The sequence below is a fragment of the Pteropus alecto genome, unplaced genomic scaffold (assembly GCF_000325575.1).
Source record: "Pteropus alecto unplaced genomic scaffold, ASM32557v1 scaffold34, whole genome shotgun sequence".
NCBI classification, from domain to species: Eukaryota; Metazoa; Chordata; class Mammalia; order Chiroptera; family Pteropodidae; genus Pteropus; species Pteropus alecto.
The window spans coordinates 2,566,014-2,582,314 of record NW_006435763.1 but is presented as its reverse complement, the minus strand read 5'-3'; the positions used below and the strand labels follow the sequence as shown (position 1 = coordinate 2,582,314).

Here is a 16,301-nt window from a genome sequence, read left to right as displayed (position 1 = left end):
AAATGTTTACAGTACTGTCTGGCCATCCAATAACTGCAATTACTTCTACAAATTGGGTTTTTATTTTTTGAAATAAAAGCTTTATTGAGCTATAATTCCTATACCATATAAATCACCCATTTAAAGTGTACAATTCCGTGGCTTTTAGTATATTCACAGAGTTGTGCAGCCAGTACCACATTCAGTTTTAGAACGTGTTCATCAACCCCAAAAGGAGCCTCCTGCCTGTTAGCACTCACCCCCTATTTCTCTTCAGCCTCATCCCCAGCCCCAGGCACCCACTAATCTGCTTTGTGTCTTTATGGATTTGGCTGTTCTGGGTATTTCATATAAATGGAGTCATACAAAATGTGGTCCTTTGTGACCAGCTTCTTTCACTGAGCCGTTTACAGTGTTCATCTACATTGTCGCGGGTATCAGTATTTTGTTCCCTTTTATGACGGAATAATATTCCATTGTATGGATAGGCCACATTTTATTTTCTGTTGTTATTCTGTGAGATAAATTCTTAGAAACAGTTTTTTAAATCAAATAGTAATATAAAGGAAAGTGGAAATTAGGCTTTTGTCCTAATAATATGGGGCAACTAGTACATTTTACTCTTTTACTCCATTACTAAATAATATCTCTAAAAAGATCAAACTTAATATCTTCTTTGTATTCCTCATTCCCTCTCCCCCCCCCAAAAAAAAAGTAAACATGGAGGGTTTTTAATGTGGAAGCTAAATTCCCAGGGGACAAAGGTCAGGGAAGAGTCCAGGAGTGGCTCGCCTCTCTGCCTCAGGCAGGCCCCAGGTTGCCATCTCAAATAGCTGAGAGCCTATTTTTTGTAAGACTCTAACTCTACCTTTTTACTGAATTTTAATTAAATATATTTTGTCTGAAAATGAAATCCAAACTTTTGGAAAAGAAGCAGCCACTGTGGAAAACAGTAACTAAGAATAGAATGACTGTGTGACCCAGCAATCCCTTCTCTGGATATTTACCCCCCAAACCTGAAAACATCTACAAAGATATATGCACCCCAATATTCATAGCGGCATTATTCACGGTAGCCAGGACATGGAAGCAACCAAAGTGTCCTTCGATAGATGATTGGATGAAGAAGATATAGTACATATATACAATGGATTGTTACTCAGCCATAAGATGACATACTGCCATTTGCAACAACATGAATGGATCTCAAGATAATCATGCTAAGTGAAATAAGTCAGACAAAAAGTAGAGAACCATATGATTTCACTTGTGTGGGATATAAATCTGAAAGCAACAAACAGACACGACAAACAGAGACTCATGGACACGGACAGTGGATTAGTGGTTGCTAGACGGAAGTGGGGGGGGAGGTAGATAGGGTAAAGGGGGTCAAATATTTGGTGATGGAAGGAAGTTTAACTTTGGGTGGTGAAGGAACAGAACACATGATGCAATATACATATGTAATTGAATTGGTATACCTGAAACCTATTTGATTTTATTAACCAATGTCACCCCAATAATTTTAATAAAAAAAAAAACAAAACAGCAAGTTTACTAAGTTTAGTTGAGCTGCTGGTATTTATAGCCACATTTTATTTCTTTTTAAGTAATCACTTCAAAAACAGTCTTCCCCGATTCCTTCCTTATCGTTAGTAAACTTAAGTGGCCTCTGGACATTGGGAAGAGCTTGTTACTATTAAAAGTAACACTCGTGGTAGCATAGAACCACTGAGGTAGCTGTATTATGATGAAACAATAGTATTTTTATCCCCTCTCTTGGATGAGGACATTCAGGTCTGACAGCTCGCCCAGGACTGCCCGCTGGTGATATGGCACTGTGGATGAGCCCCGCTCACTAACGGAGAGTGTGGACTTTTACTGGAACCTCACAAAGTACAGCCACCCTAGTACAGCCATTCATAAGATGAATCCTTTGTCTGCTTCCCTCTGGTGGGCCAGGGCTGCATGAAAACTAAGGAAAGAGGGTGCTGAAGGAGGAGGAAAGGGTTCCCTACTCAGCTCTGACGACAGCACGCCCTAGGTGTGCTTTTGGATCTAAACCTACAAAATACAAAATGACCTGTCTTCGTACCTGTGTAAGGGCAAAGCCATGTTTCTGTAGTGGAAATAGGTGCTGTGGAGCTGTGTGTAATCCAGGCCGTCCTGCCAGCCTTGGGCCACATCTGCGCTGTCAGGTTTAGGTTAATAGGATGGTATTGGCATGGGAATTGCTTCTCTTTGTTTAACAGACCAGAGCAGCAGTACTCAAAGATGTCACATTTTAAAATTTCACTTATCAGTAAATTAAAAATGGTCCCCAGAGTCCCTAATCCAGGGATCTCCAAACTCTTGGCACATGCTGTAGGAGACTCACAGCGCTTCCAAACAGGAGACAGTTTTTGTTCTCAGTGAGCAGGCCTGCTGACAGCAACCCGCCCCGGACCTCTGGGCCTCCAGCAGCATGAAATATAGACCATATCATTATAGCAGCCTCTAGACTCCACTACGGGTGCGTACGATCACCTTGTCCAAACATCTTACATTGCTGTCTTAAACTCGTTGTTCATTCCGAGACATGTAAAATTTAACAATTATTTGGAAAAGACAGAAAAAGATACTTGCCGTAGACATTTATCCTTCTTGACCTCCCACTTTCTTTGAACTCCACTTTTCCTCCAGTGTGTGTCTTGGAGGCAGAAACTACCTGCTGTGATTAAAGCCAGGTGTCCTAATGTTCTTTCCAGCCTCCCTTGCAGCTAGGACAAAGGCATGTGACCCGGTCTCAACTACTCAGACCCACCTGAAGCAGATCTTGAATCTTCAGCTGTTGACACAGAGGAGGCAGGCTTTGTCCTGGTGAGGGAGTTGGCAGCTACATCCACTTTCCAGGGGTGGCAGCGGGCCTGGTCCCAGCATTGTGGCATCCAGCATCACCATGAGCAGTGTTGGCCAGGGTGGCGGGTGATCTGTGCCCAGGCCAGTGTTAATCCCTGGAAGCATTTTTGCATGTGTTTGAGGGGCTACTTCTGCCCTCTTAGGCTCGAAACCTTGTTGTCCAGCTTTCTGTAAAGCTCACAGCTACCCAGTAATCCTTTAGTAAATTGCTTCTCTGCTCAAACTAGCCGGAGCCAGTTGTTTGCAACAGAGAACCTGGCTGTTGGGAGGTTCCACAACCCCTCTTTCCAGTTGCTTCCCAGAATACCCTCGGGGCCAGAGTTTGCTCTGTGCCTCACCCTGGGTCCATCTGCCTGGCTATTGCACTTACACCTCAGTTCGTCATGTGAAAATCAAACTCGCTCTCTTGTTGGAGCTTTTTTCTTATTTGGTAGTATGTCATGGTTCCCTCAATCACAAGGATGTGAACTTTTGGGATTCATTCTTGAGCCATCCTTCCTCTTTCCCGCCCTCTGCCCTGTTTTGCCCACCCTCCCTGTAGCTCGACTTCCGTCTGCCAAGTTAGCCCCAGGCATGCACGCCAGGACCTCACAGCTGCCTCCTGAGTGAGCTCTCTGCCAGCAGGGTGGCCCCTCAACACATTGTCCCTTCCATTGCCTCCCTGATCCACCTTCACCGTGTCCTGTGCTTGGCCCCACCACCCCTGTGGTGTTCTTGTTACAAAATGGCCTCAGTCCTATACCCCTCCCTGCATCCCCACTCTGCAGCGTGACTTTGCAGCTCTTCCCATTGGGAGGCAGAGTGCGTTTCCCCACATTCCTCCCACCTCGCATTGGCAGAGGAGCAGTGTGAGGCAGTGATTAAGAGCATGCGCAACGGCGTCCATATTCCCAGGCTTCACCCTGTCACGGCCATGTGACTTTCGGCCACCTCCTCTGTACATTTAGGCTGATCATGATGCCTACTTCGGAAGCCTGTTGTGGGATGAAGTGAGATAGTGGTGATAAAAGGGCCGAGTCCCATCCGTGTCGTTGCTGTTGTCACTGTCGTCATTGTCATCATCACCTCTTCCTTTGCAGTTCAGCGCCATTTTCCATCTTCTTGAAAACGTCTCCACAAGTACCAGCTTTTAGTGATTCCTTCTACTTGTAAACTCAACAGTCCATCTGCTTCGTTCGCGAGGTGCCGAGCTCGGGTTGTCGTCTGCTGCATCTGTGTGATGTACAGTCTAGTTAGAGTCTGGGTTTGGAGTCAGAAGATGTGACTAATTAACCTTGTGACTTCAGACTAGTTACTTAACTTCTCCAAGCCTCAGACTCTATAAAACATGGAGAGTAATAGTTACATCAATGGACAGTGGAAGGGTTAACCGAACACAGGCTGAAAGACGTTTCGCACACCATCTGGCACGCAATGAGCACTCAGTAATTGTAACGACTGTTAGTGGTGTTGCTGCTTGTCTTCCCTCCCAGCTTGTGAACCTCTCGAAGACATGTTCTCTGCCACTTATCCCTTAGTGTCCCAGAACCTACTGCAGTAACTGATGCACAGCAGGTGCTCAAAGCATATAAGCTTTTTGGAGACAGCCAGACCGGAGTTTAAAACTAAGTGCCATTTAGGAGATTTTGACCTTGGGCAACATCCTCGACCTTGCTGAGCACCTGCTTCCTTATCTGGAAGCCAGGGGGGCTAATACCTACATTCCTGGGTTCTTTGGAAGATTAAACAAGATCAGAAATTAGAGGGCTTGTGACAGCCTTTGATTATGGCAGTAATGGAGTGATGCCCTGGCTTGTTTCCTTTATCATGTGACACTATACTAGGCCACGTAGTATTACTATGTCCCTTTTCCTGCAGGAAGCAAAAATATAAGGAATAGGAAGGGGCTTTTTTTTTTCTTAGATTGTCCAGCTCTTACTCAGAATATTCCCAAAGCTTGCACAGAAAACAGCAGCAGCCAAGAGAGCCCTATGAAGGAAAGTGGATGTTTGATTACATGATTTGCCTAAATGACTATTTCCTCTTCTGCCTTTCATTGCCATGTATTTTGCTCTGTTTTAGAGCAGTCCTAGCTATCTACCAAATTTATTTGGAAACATGGTCTTTTCAGCCAAATGCTCTGACACACCACCATCTCCTGTAAATAATTACACAGCGTTTGAATCTGGCATCATCTGACAGCACGCTAGGAGCACTTGTTATCCTTTTCTAAAAGACTGCCATTGGGGCTGCTTGGTAGATCATCCTGAAGGAACGAAGCCTGCCTGGGATGCACAGTCACTCACTAGGACGCCTCTGCTGCCTAGACCTCTGTGGAGCATGCCGGCATAGGGTCTGAGGCTCTGTCTGTAAAGTACCAGGTGCTCGGAGGGGGACCAGTCGAGGCATTCAGTCACGTGGGTTTTTCTTTTCATTTTTTTCTCTTTTTCTTTTTGAATTCAAACCTTTTTTTTTAAATTGAGGTATAATTGACATATAACATTATATTGGTTACAGGTATATAATAATAATTCAATATTTGTAGATATTATGAAATGATCACCACAATAAGTCCAGTTAACATCTGTCGCCATACATACCTACAAAAATTTTTTTCTTATGATGAGAACTTTTAATATCTACTCTCTTAGCACTTCCAAATATGCAGTACAGTATTATTAACTTTAATAGGTTTTTATTTTCAAGTGTATGAAGGTCCTTCTGTACAGCTCAGATTGGCAAACTCTATGGGCAGACTGCATTACGTGGAGCTCTTAGCATTGATGGTAATGTTTGTAGTTATACTCTGGAGCTCTGTATTACCCCAAATTACGGTGACCAGCCAGTCTGGTTTGCTGGGGACTACTGTCCTGGTTTCAGCACCACAAATTCTCGCATCCTGGGAAACCCCTTAGCTTGGGCAAACTGAAATGGTTGGTTACTCTCAGTGCGCTATAAAGGGTTCTCCTATACCCAGATCATAGTATGCGAAGATGAACATTTTTCAGGGCATTGTAACTAAAAATTTTAGAAATGAGACATGGAAAGTGGTTGATACATGCACTTAATGTCATTGTTCACCAGTCTAGGAAATAACCCACTGGGGACTAAAGGAGCATCGTAGTAGTTGAGATCTATAATTTTAACCTCGGGTTAAAGTTGTACCCTAGACTTCCCTAAACACTCTTTAATTGCTTACTTTTGTCTGATTTATTATTTTCTTGGCTGGCTTTCCTGTCATTTCTCAAGAGAATCACTAACTGTTGTTAAATAAATACATCTCTGCTGCTGCTTCCCCTGGAGCATTTGCACAGAACTACCCATGTGAGAGGCAGCTCTGTTGCAAGTCACTCCTGTAATTTGTAGCATTGATCCTTGTGACTTTTCATTTGAGGCTCTTATTTAAAACCATAGTTGTGGTCACCGCTTCAGCACCACGGACAGCACACCGTCCAAACCACCCATCCTGTGGACATCTTATTGTGCCTGTTCTAGGTGGTATGCAGCTGAACCAACTTCCGCTTCTTTGAGGCATCTTGCAGAGGAGCCCAGTGCAAATTTTAAATATGCCATTTAAGCTGTATTTTGCATTTCGCTGTCTCAAACATACCTTCCAAATTAGTTGAATGTGTCTAGCTGTTTCATATGATGAAGTAAGAGTGAATTAATTTTATTATAAGGATGTGAGCCTTCTCAAAAACATTTATATCTGTTGCAAAAAATGATCTAACATCCCATCTAGTAGATAAATAAAGACATATTGAAATACTTACAGGAGGGCCACCCTGGGAGAATTTCAGTGATTAACCCATGGAGGTCACTGTGGTAGTAGTCATAAAAATGAGGCAATTCCAATGCCAAAAGACACCCATCAGAAACCATTTGACTTCATTTTTGCTGTTTCACACCCTAGACTGTTCATCTGAGTCTTGAATATGCCACCTGCCCTGTAACTTTCTGTGTGCAGAAGTTTTAATGTGAGTCTGACCCCACCTTTTCCTGCTAGACTTTAATATTTTCTTTAAGTCTGTCCACTGTCAGGTTAAAGGTGAGCTGTTATTCTCTTGGTCTCTTCCTGTCAGCAATAGAGAAGTTCCTGCCCAAACTGGATTTTTATAAATAGAATGCGCTAGAGAATCTTAGAGGGTCTCTGCAGTTTATCCTTCTGTAACGCAAAGAATGAGCTTGAATTGCGCCCTCATCCCGCAGTTTGTTTAATCAAATTTGGGTAGATAGATTTAGAAATGGTGCCCCGACCAGTGTACAGAATAGGAGGGGGAGCGGCCCATGTATGTGTGTGCACGTGTGTGCACGTCTGTGCCTGTGTGCACATGAACACGCCATAGCAGATCTGAAACCAGCAAGCTCATGAAAGTTTCTTTGAACTAAGAGAGCTTTATATGGTTTGGGTTTGGCTTGAAAACATCCTGTCACTGAATGAGAGACTCTGAAACCTTGCCTAGTGGGTTCAGAGGCCACAGTACTCTTGAGTGTGCCACTCTGTTATTGAGCTTTAATTTGAGAACCAAATATCTCTGTTTTCTTCTACCTGAGAAAGCTATGCCACACAAAGAAATAAAGAATCAGAGCCTAAAAAGACTGACAGCCAGAGAGGAAAGCCGTGAGAACGCCAGTGAGGTCGCATGTGTTGTAATGAAATGACCACGATGAACTTTTCAGTAACTCGAAGCCTCATTCTTGGCTCTATGGTTCGTTCTTGTGCAGGCTCTCCACAGCCCTCACTGGAGAAGCAGCTACAGTTCCCCTTTTCCTAGGTCACTGACCAAATAGGGCTGGATTTCCCAGTGGCTAGACTTACAGGAGTAACCAGAAAAGGGGGGATTCCCACAGGGAGTCTGATCCAGGTAAAGAAAGAAAGCACAGGCTCCATGTGGCACATAGGACAAATTAGCCCATGCAGTGCTGGCGGGAGGAGCGTGGACACCAGATTTTGGAGGAAGGGGGCTTTATGAGAATCTGGAAGAAAGGTGATTCTATTATAAAAGAGATGCCCACTCAAACTAGCTTAAGAAAAAAAAGTGGCCGGGGTTGGGGGAGGGGTCGGGACTCGGGAATTTCATAGACTCCGGGGGCAGGAACTCGATAGGAACTGAGGAAGGAGGGAAAGTGTGGGGATAGAGACAGGAGAGGCAGCGTCAGTGACTGGCCCTCATGGCCTCTGCTTCACTGAAGACCAGCTTCCTCAGTTTTGGTGCACGTACAGGATGGTCCGTGTTCTGCCTTCACATTAGTTCCCAGCGCAGCTTTTGAGTGAGATGCACAGATATCACAAGGTCCAATTTCAGACTCCCAGAGAGAACAAACATGTGGTTGGCTCAGTTGGGGACAGATGTCTCCTGAGGCTAATCAGCCATTGCTATGGGGATGACTCCTGGCGTTCATCCCCATAAATGTGTTTGGGGTTGGGGGGGAATGGGTTAGTATCTTCAATCAGAAGGTATTTACTGAAATTTGTCTAGAGAGAGAGCATTTCAGTTTATTGCTTACGATTCATTGGATGCAAGCAATGGAAACCAAGTGGCCAATTTTAAAAAAAGAAAAGGGAATTAACTGCACAGCATTGCAGGCGAAGCTGAAATACAGGCGTTTGGAAAGCAGAGGGACCCGACCAGCATGGGGAGCTGGGACACAGAGCTTAATGGGAGATCTTCCCGCAGCACTGCTGTCCAGATGCATCTGCTTCTGCCATTTTTCATCCCTGTGTCGCTCCACTCAAGAATCAGTTTCAGGGAGAGGAAGGCTGACAGGCCCAGTGGGCGTACACATCCAGCCTTGGCCAGGAAGAGCAGGGGAGCACGTCATCTTACGTAACAGCCCCAGTGGAGCCTGCGAACAACTGGGGAAAGGTAGTTCTGCAAACCAGAATGGTGGAGTTACCCAAAAAAGACCAGATGGATCAACATATCTGCCCCAGAGAGAGCCATGGAGATAGTCAAGTCTGGTGTCATTTTTGAAAGCACTTCATTTGTAGCATGTATATTAATTAGTCTGCTTAGGCTGCTATAACAAATTATCATAGACTGGGTGGCGTAAACAACAGACATTTATTTCTTCCAGTTCTGGAGGCTGGAAGTCCAAGATCAAGGTGCCAGTAGATCTGGTGAGAGCCCTCATCCTGGTTTGTGTACAGCTGCCTTCTTGTATCCCCAAGAGAGCTGAGAGAGGAAGCAAGCTCTCTTAAGTCTGTTGTCATGAGGACACTAACTAATCCCTCTCATGACCTGATCACCCCTCGAAGACCCATACCTCTTAGTACCACCACCCTGGGAGTTAGGATTTTAACACATGAATTGGTGGGAGAGGCATAAACATTCAGTTCATAGCATGTTAAAAAATCCAGTAATTTTTCAAAGAAATATTTTTGGTGGTTGATATAGGATATGAGAAAAAAAATTAATGATAAATTCACAGCGCACTGAATTTACGATGGTTCAGACAAGCTGAATTTGCTTTAACTTCATTTTACTGTCGGTCTTTAGCTTGTAAATCTTAAAGGCAAGCGAGTTTGGAGTTGGTATTGCCACACAGGTGGAATAAAAAATATATATAATTTTTCATACCATTACTTACAGTCTCTATTAATTCATTTGTTTACCTGTCAGGATAGCCCTCAAGTAACTGGTTTTCAGAGTTTAATAAATTTGATCTACTCAAAAATGACACAAATTGATTTATCCCCACGAATCTGAAGGCAACCGTGATTGAACAGAAGGCAGTTAGGGGAATTAAGTGGGAGCTGTCAAGATTAAACAAAGCTTCCCTATTTGTGTGGTAGAGTAACAGATAACATGAGCGTTTCTTATCCATCATGGCGACTCATTAAACCCAAACAGCGATTCAGGTAGGCTTTTTAAGATCTAAAGGATGTTTTTACCAAATTCCAGTTACAATCCGTGATATTCTTGAATAGATTTTCTTAAAGAAAAAAAAAAAAGAGCCCTTTTATTTTAAAATAGTACTTAGCCTCTTCTGTATTCCTGTTGTGTTTGATTTTATAGACTAGAACTAGTTTATTATAAGAAACTTTTATCTTCAAGGCAAACTTGTGCTCATCTGCTCATTGAGTTAGGGTGTAGTGGGAAACCCCGGGACCTGGAGGTCAGACAGAACTGGATTTTCGTTCTGGCACTACTTTCTCTTAGCTCTGGTGACTCTAGGAAGCTTTCTTGTTATTTCCAATTCAGTTTGTTTATTGAGTTGCCTACCATAGGCATTTCTCGTATTTTAACATTGAGTCTTCAAAATCTTGCTGAGGATTAGGTATTAGGCTACATATTTTTAGAGTTTTAAATGTTTCAGCATTTTGAAAAACTAAAAAGCGTAAAGAACACCCAAAATAGTCTAAAGATTAATAAGGTGAACACACAGCCAGCTTCCAAAATAAAACATTAACAATGCTGTTGAACCGCCTCTTGTGCCAGTTTGTTAGGGATTAAGCGCAAGTGACAGAAAATCCAAATAACAGTGGACTGTGTGTTTTTTTTCTCTCAAGTAATGAGAAGTTTGGAGATAGATATTCCTGAGACCGAGGCTTTTCTAGCTTTGTGCTTCTTCATCTGTAGTGTGGCCTTTGTTTGCATGCTTACATGATGGCTGCTGGAGCTGCAGCCATCACATCTGAGTTCCGTGAAGGAGGAGACACCAATGGCAATAGGGTTTTTCAGGAAATCCCATCCAGCAATTTCCATTCCGGAGACCAGAATTGTATTGGAAAATGTAGTTATCAGCAGATGCCATTTTCGCTGCCATCAAAATGTAGGTTCTTTTAGTAAGGAAGAAAAGAAGGGTTATTAGGCAGCTCGTAGCTCCTCCCTGACAGGTAAACATTATCCTAAAGTAGGAGGTTTTTTAAAAAAATTTCATCTCTGTATATTTTTTTTATATGTGTATGTATCTCTCAGAAACATATAAGCTTATTTTACATACTTTTAAACATCACGTCAGTGGTGTCATATCCTGCGTGTGTTCTACCACAACTTGCCTTTTACCCCTCACTCAGTGTGTTGCTCATCTACATTCATGTGTAGCATTATAGTTCATTTATTTTTACTGTTGGAGAGTATTTTAGTATATGACAGCACCATAGTTTACTTACCCATTATGTTGTTATTGGACATATAAGATGTTTTTAGTTTTTTGCTACTATATATACCTGCTTCTGTTCCATTGATTAATCAATTGATTGATTTTTCTCCTTGTTATGAGTGTCATTTTTCTGCTTATTTACATTTCTGGTAATTTTTGGTTAGAGTCCAGGCATAGTGAATTTTACCAGGTTGGACACTAGATTTTTCTGTCTTCCTCTAAATGTTTTTGAGCCAGTTAAGTTATTTGGAAACAGCTATTCCGTTCTGTCTGGTTTCTGAGTTTGTTACACAGGAGCAGAGCAGAGTTTGGTTTGGGACTAATTTCGCCCCACTCCCGAAGCAAACCCCTGAGCATTCTGCCCCGTGGTGTTTCTTTCTAACTGGTGGGCACAGGAATTGTTCCCGGCCCTGTGAGGGCACCAGGGGCTATTCCCGCTGGTCCTTTCAGGTGTTTCTTTCCTTGGCCCGGGGTAGTTTCCTCACATGTGTCCATCAGTTCTTACTGTATGTAGGCTCGAGGGCGACACTCAGCAGATACCTGGGATTCTCTGTCAGTGCAGCTCTCTCCACGCTGCTTCTCTGCCCTCGGATGCTTGATGCCTTGATAAATGTTTTCCTAACTCGGGGAGACCTCCCTACTCTTCCCAAGTCTCCTGTCCCCGCAGCATGGCCTGGGAACAATCCATGCAGTGTCCGGGCGGTCGTAGGGCTCATCTCACTGGTTTCCTGTCTCTTATGGTCACTGACTACTGTGGCCTTCCTGTTCAGGGTGTTACGTGCCATTGGTTCATATTCGTCCAGTTTTTCAGTTGTTCCAGGCAGGAGGGTAAATCCAGTGTGTGTTTCTGGTTGGCTGGAAGCAGACAGAAGTCCTCATTGTGGTTTCAGTTTCCTTTCTGTAATTACAGAGGTTGAATATCTTTTCACATGTGGTGTCACCTGACCTCATGGATTTTCTCTTCCCCAAATTGTCTGTTCATCTCGGCCTATTTTTTTCCCCTCTGAGATATAGATGTCTTTTTCTAGTAACTTGGAGAACTTTTTTTCCAAGAAGTTTTCAAGCATACAGTACGTTGGTTAGACATTTATATAGTTTATAAAACGATCCCCCTAATTGCTCCTTCTCTCCTCTGGCTCTCCACCTCGCCATTACGTTAGTGCTGACTGCATTCCCTATGCCGTGCTCCCCATCCCCATGACTATCTATCAGCTACTAATTTGTATTCCTTTAACCCTTCACCCCATTCTCCTGGCCCCACAACCTCCCCTCGGGCTGTCAGATTGTCCTCTATACTTCTGAGTCTGTTTTTGATTAGTTCGTTCTTTCTGTTCCTTAGATTCTGCATATAAGTGAAATCATATGGTATTTATCTTTCTCTCTCTGACTTATTTCACTCAGCGTAATACCCTCTAGGTCCATCCATGTCATTGCAAATGGTAGGATTTCATTTCTTTTAATGACTAAGTTATATTCCATTGTATATATGAACCATAACTTCTTTATACAGTCGTCTGTTGATGGGCATTTAGGTTGATTCCATATCTTGGCTATTGTGAATTGTGCTGCCATGTACATAAGGGTGCGTAGATCTTTACGAATTGTTATTTTGGTTTTCTTTAGATAGTGCAGTTGCTAGGTCAAAAAGTATATCCATTTTTAATTTCTTGAGAAACCTCTAGACTGTTTTCCATAGTGGCTGTACCAGTGTGCAATCCCACAACAGTGTACAAGGGTTCCCTTTTCTCCGCATCCTCGTCAACAGTTGTTGTTCTTTGATTTATTGATGATGGCCATCCTGAGAGGTGTGAGGTGATATCGCATTGTGGTTTTAATTTGCATTTGGAGTAGTTCTTTATGTATTATACAGATTACTCTTGTCAGCTTATATTGGTTATTGCTAACTTTTCTTAGATATAATTATTTTTTATCTAAATTTATTGGGGTGACAGTGGTTAACAAAATTACATAGGTTTCAAGTGTACAGTTCTATAATACGTCATCTGTATATTGAATTGTGTGTTCACCACGCACAGGCAAATCTCCCTCTGTCACCATGTATTCGACCCCTTTTCCCTTATCTACCTCCCCTCCTCCTTTCCCTCTGGTAACCGCTAAACTCGTTTGTGTCTATAGATTTTATTTGTCTTATTTTTTTGCTGCTTTCAGTTTTATATCTCACATAGGAGTGAAATCATGGTTCTCAGCTTTTTCTGACTTATTTTGCTTAGCATAATAATCTCAAGATCCGTCTATATCATCGTATAAGACCTGAAACAATAAATTGTACTAACATAGTACATAGGTACTAAACTTGTGGACCTTGGTCTTAGAGAGGATTTTATGAATTTGACCTCAAAAAGGCAAGGAAAGTAAAAGCAAAAATAAATGAATGAGACTTAATCAAACTAAGAAGCTTTTGTACAGCAAAAGAAACCATAAACAAAACAAAGAAGCAACCAAACAAATGGGAGAAGATATTTGCAAACAACACCTTCGATAAGGGGCTAATATCCAAAATATATAAAGAGCTCATACAACTCAACAACAAAAAAAATCAAACAACCTAATAAAAAAATGGACAGAGGACCTGAATAGACACTTCTCCCAAGAAGATACAGAAACAAACGGCCAAGAGACATGAAAAGATGCTCAATTTCACTAGCTGTTAGGGAAATGCAAATTAAAACAAGGAGATACCACCTCATACCTGTTAGAATGGCTGTTATCAACAAGACAAGTAATAAGTGTTGGAGAGGTTGTGGGGAACCTTTATACACTGCTGGTGGGAATGTCAATTGGTACAGCCGCTGTGGAAAACAGTATGGAGATTCCTCAAAACATTAAGAATAGAATTATCATATGACCCAACAATCCCTCTTCTGGGTATCTATCCCCCAAATTCGTAAACATTTATCCATAAAAATATATGCACCCCCGTGTTCATTTAAAAGATTTAATTATCTTTTTATTTAAAAAATTATTTTTTCGATTCACAGAAGTTTAAGTTTTAATGTAGTCTAATTTGTCAGTTTCCTTTATGGTCAGTGCATTTTTTGTTTTGTTTAAGAAATCATTCCTTACCCTGAGGTCATTAAGATACTCTACTCTCTTTTCTTCTAAAAGCTTAAAGGGTCTTTAATACTGAGGTCTTTAATTTGGAACTGATTTTTGTGTGTGGTAGTAATAGGGACCCAATTCTATTTTATTTTTTTCCAGTTGGGATTGCCAGTTACCCCAGCACCATTTAATGAATAGTCTGTGCAAGAAAGAGTCAGTATGACAGGACCACTCACAAGGTCGCCCTTGGCTGGCATCCGGGAACCTGGATTTCGGGAAGGCCCCCACCATTCCCAGAGCTGGTAGGAGGGGCTCACTATGCCTAAACCATACGAACAAGTGGTTTATGCTGAACGTTCTCTTTCCTCCTGCGAGTCTGGAATGGAAGTACGTGCCAGGCAAAGGCTGCCTGTGTGGCTGGCCCCCCATAAAACACCTGGGCACAGGGTCTTTAATGAGCCTCCTTGGTAGAGAGCATGTCACATGTGTTGTTACAGCCTGCTGCTGGAGGAGTTAAGCACATCCTGTATGACTCCACTGAGAGGACTTGTGGAAGCTGGCACCCAATTTCCTGCATACCTCACCCCATGTACTGATCCCTTTGCTGCTCTTGGTCTGTGTTCTTTGCTGGGATAAGTCACAGCATGAGTTTTATGTGCTGAGTCCTATAAATCCTTCTAACAAGTCATCAAACTTGGGGGTGGTCATGGGGACCCCTAACACGCTGTTCTTTCCCTGCTGATGTTAAAATAATCCTGAGATGTAGATACTGAGCAATGTTCCTGACTACTCTTAAACTTTAGTTTTTTTCATTTAAACATCTAAACCCCCTTCCTTTTCAGGTGTTTTATATGATGCCTGGTACATCCCCTACATACACAATTAATGATAATTAATAACCATTAGAAAGGAACAGGTAAAATGCTGTGGTAGTTTGGAAGAAAACGTTTAATATTCAGCAGTAAATCTTTTAGGCACGCATATTTTATGTTTTCGCAAATAGTGAAAGAAATTTTCCCATACCTATTTAAGATTGGCAGTCATAAATTTTTTTTAAATCAGCTTGGAATATTTATAGTTCCTTTGATATCCTTAGTTAGGAATTTTCTACCTTCCTAATCTTGTCTGAGAATTTAAAATCCCAAGGTGGTTTTAACAGGCTTCATATTTCTGCCCTTGTGTCACGCTATGGACTGTGTTTGCGTCCCACCCCCGAGATTCACTTGTTGAGATCGTAACCCTCGTGTGATGGTTTCAGAGGTGGGGCCTTTGGGAAGTTATTAGATCATTGGGGGCACAGCTCTTATAATTGGGATCAGTGCCCTTATAAAAAGGGACCCCAGAGAGCCCCCTCACCCCTCTTTCTACCATGTGAGGATGCAGCGAGAAGTCAGCCATCTGTGACTTGAAAGAGGTCCTCACCAGATCCTGACCTGACCACCACCCTGATCTTAGACTCCCAGCCTCCAGAACTGTGCAAAGTAAGTTTCTGCTGTTTTATAAGCCATTCCATCTGTAGCCCTTTGTTATAGCAGCCCGAACTGACCGAGACATGCCACTCCGATTTCTAACGTAGCAAGCCAGCTCTTCAGCCAGTTGCTTTTATCCATGTAATGCTTCTTTAGGTAGTAGTTCAGTCCCAGTTAAATGACTCCATTAACATAGTTGAAAAGCATGTCTACAGGTATTTAAAAGAATCTATTTTATCATGTTTTAAATACTGTTGACTTTGATTGTAGATAGGAAGGCAGGTGAGCACACATCCAATGATTGGCATTGCATACTAGAAATTTTAAGTTGCAGCACAGTTATCTGTGAACCCTCACATAAAATTCCAACAGATGCCTTATTTGGTCATTCAGTGTCTGTGGTCCCATAGAAATTCACACGCCTGCCCTGCTTTTCAAGTGATTTTTTCTGGTGGCTTGTGTGAACAGATCAGTAATGTCCAACTAATTTCTTCCCCTGATGAAGATAAGCAAATAATCATGCCCATTTCAAAAACTGCCCTGAATTGAGCTCAGATAAGTCTTTAAATTGCGCCCACCGTGAATGAAGTCCCTCTGTCACTCCCAGTGACTGCCGTCTCTCTCTACTCACATGTGATTCTCCGCAGCTCTCCATTAACAGGTCTGTCTCAATTCACTTATTCTACAGGAAAGCATCCAAAGGAGGATTTATTTTTTTCTGTCCATTTTTTAAAGTCTGATATGAAACCATTCCGAGTGTCTCTGGTGCCATTTATGAGGCAGAACAGCTCTTTCTGATGACTTATGTCG

At 42.4% G+C, this 16,301-nt stretch overlaps 1 protein-coding gene across 3 annotated transcripts in view; it reads left to right on the top strand.

Annotated features, from left to right (window-relative positions):
- CPPED1 (calcineurin like phosphoesterase domain containing 1) overlaps positions 1-16,301 on the top strand; it is a 101,484-nt gene that overhangs the window by 30,149 nt on the left and 55,034 nt on the right. The gene's annotated exons all lie outside the window — the stretch shown is intronic.